This window comes from Salvelinus sp. IW2-2015, unplaced genomic scaffold (assembly GCF_002910315.2).
Source record: "Salvelinus sp. IW2-2015 unplaced genomic scaffold, ASM291031v2 Un_scaffold3013, whole genome shotgun sequence".
NCBI classification, from domain to species: domain Eukaryota; kingdom Metazoa; phylum Chordata; class Actinopteri; order Salmoniformes; family Salmonidae; genus Salvelinus; species Salvelinus sp. IW2-2015.
Window position 1 is genome coordinate 40,512 of NW_019944305.1, and position 2,447 is coordinate 42,958.

Consider the following 2,447-nt stretch of genomic DNA (forward strand, 5'->3'; position numbering starts at 1 on the left):
CTCAGTCTCCGGTACCAGGGAAGTATTCTCCCAGAACACTCAGACTCACCCTCAGGTCTCGGTACCAGGGAAGTATTCTCCCAGAACACACTCACTCACACTCAGGTCTCCGGTACCAGGGAAGTATTCTCCCAGAACACACTCAGACTCACCCTCAGGTCTCCGGGTACCAGGGAAGTATTCTCCCAGAACACACTCACTCACCCTCAGGTCTCCGGTACCAGGGAAGTATTCTCCCAGAACACACAGACTCACCCTCAGGTCTCCGGTACCAGGGAAGTATTCTCCCAGAACACTCAGACTCACCCTCAGGTCTCCGGTACCAGGGAAGTATTCTCCCAGAACACTCAGACTCACCCTCAGGTCTCCGGTACCAGGGAAGTATTCTCCCAGAACACACTCAGACTCACCCTCAGGTCTCCGGTACCAGGGAAGTATTCTCCCAGAACACACTCAGACTCACCCTCAGGTCTCCGGTACCAGGGAAGTATTCTCCCAGAACACACAGACTCACCCTCAGGTCTCCGGTACCAGGGAAGTATTCTCCCAGAACACACTCAGACTCACCCTCAGGTCTCCCGGTACCAGGGAAGTATTCTCCCAGAACACACTCAGACTCACCCTCAGGTCTCCGGTACCAGGGAAGTATTCTCCCAGAACACACTCAGACTCACCCTCAGGTCTCCTGTACCAGGGAAGATATTCTCCAGAACACCTCAGACTCACCCTCAGGTCTCCGGTACCAGGGAAGTATTCTCCCAGAACACACTCAGACTCACCCTCAGGTCTCCTGTACCAGGGAAGTATTCTCCCAGAACACACTCAGACTCACCCTCAGGTCTCCTGTACCAGGGAAGTATTCTCCCAGAACACACTCAGGTCTCCGGTACCAGGGAAGTATTCTCCCAGAACACACTCAGACTCACCCTCAGGTCTCCGCGTACCAGGGAAGTATTCTCCCAGAACACACTCAGACTCACCCTCAGGTCTCCGGTACCAGGGAAGTATTCTCCCAGAACACACTCAGACTCACCCTCAGGTCTCCGGTACCAGGGAAGTATTCTCCCAGAACACACAGACTCACCCTCAGGTCTCCTGTACCAGGGAAGTATTCTCCCAGAACACACAGACTCACCCTCAGGTCTCCTGTACCAGGGAAGTATTCTCCATACTTGTGGAAGGAGACAGTCATGACCGGTCTGTGGTGAAAAAGCCTCTTCCACTCCGTCTCCATGGTGAATGTCGATGTCTATGTACAACACCCTCTGGTGGTACCTGTAAGGACAGACGAGACAACTCATTACATACCGATAGGTTCGACTTCTAACTTTTACAATATTGTTAAATCATCAGGTATCCTACGGAAAGGAGAGGGGCCACAGTCTGGTTGTCTACACCAGAAAGGAGAAGGGCCACAGTCTGGTTGTTCACCACCAGAAGTGAATGGTTATCTGTAGGGGAACGTGTATGATGGAGTCAATTAACGTTGGATATGAACCAGGAGGCTTGGAATGTTACTTGTGAGTGAAAGGCAATCACATGGTTGTGGTCACTGATAAGGACGGAGAGCAGTGGAGTAGTGAGGAATGGGGGGGGGGGGGGGGGAATCACATTAAGGGAGAAGGAACAGTTTATTACCCACATCACTTTACATCTCTGTTGCTAGGCAGGAAGTTATGTTCAGAGGGAAGGAGATGCTGAGAACATGTCTTTGTCTGTTCAGTCGTCTGACCCTTTACGTGAATAAACTTGGTTTAAGGTTTAATAATCGCCCCGTGAGTTTTTTAAACTCGGTTCAATTTTAGAACCAATCATTACAATATCTAGATGATGTTAATACCTGATAGGACAATTAAATCCAGTCATCTAGGTTCCTCAGAGCCAGGGGACTATTCATTTCAACAAGAAACACACACCATGACCAGCTAAGGACACTTCAACATTCTGTGTCTTTCCCCAGAAGTGAAATATGGAAGACAAGAAGACAGCCGAACAGGGGGTGGGGTGACCACACACAGGGCTCTTACTTGAGCAGCTCCAGGATGGCGAGGACTATGTCGTTGACGTAGCAGAACCCAGAGGCCTCAGACTTCTTGGCGTGATGGAGTCCTCCGGCCCAGTTGACGGCGATGTCTGTCTGCTGCTTGTTCAGCTTCACTGCCCCCGCTACACACAGAGGAGGAGGGAAGAGACAGTCAATAAGGAGAGGAGAGGACAGAGACAGTCAATAAGGAGAGAGAGAGGACAGAGACAGTCAATAAGGAGAGAGAGAGGACAGAGACAGTCAATAAGGAGAGAGAGAGACAGAGACAGTCAATAAGGAGAGAGAGAGGACAGAGACAGTCAATAAGGAGAGAGAGAGGACAAGAGACAGTCAATAAGGAGAGCCAGAGGACAGAGACAGTCAATAAGGAGAGCGAGAGGACAGAGACAGTCAATAAGAGAGA

General features: G+C 50.5%; 1 non-coding gene across 2 annotated transcripts; it reads right to left on the bottom strand.

Annotated features, from left to right (window-relative positions):
- Positions 1-344: 344 nt before the first annotated feature.
- LOC112075170 (uncharacterized) lies at positions 345-2,237 on the bottom strand. 2 transcript variants are annotated; one of them, XR_011477259.1, is made up of 3 exons: positions 2,028-2,190; positions 716-1,275; positions 345-663 (listed from the first exon to the last, which is right to left on the bottom strand). It is a non-coding gene; the product is annotated as an uncharacterized protein (transcript). The 2 variants fall into 2 exon arrangements; XR_011477258.1 differs by having other exon boundaries at positions 345-1,275; positions 2,028-2,237.
- Positions 2,238-2,447: the final 210 nt, after the last annotated feature.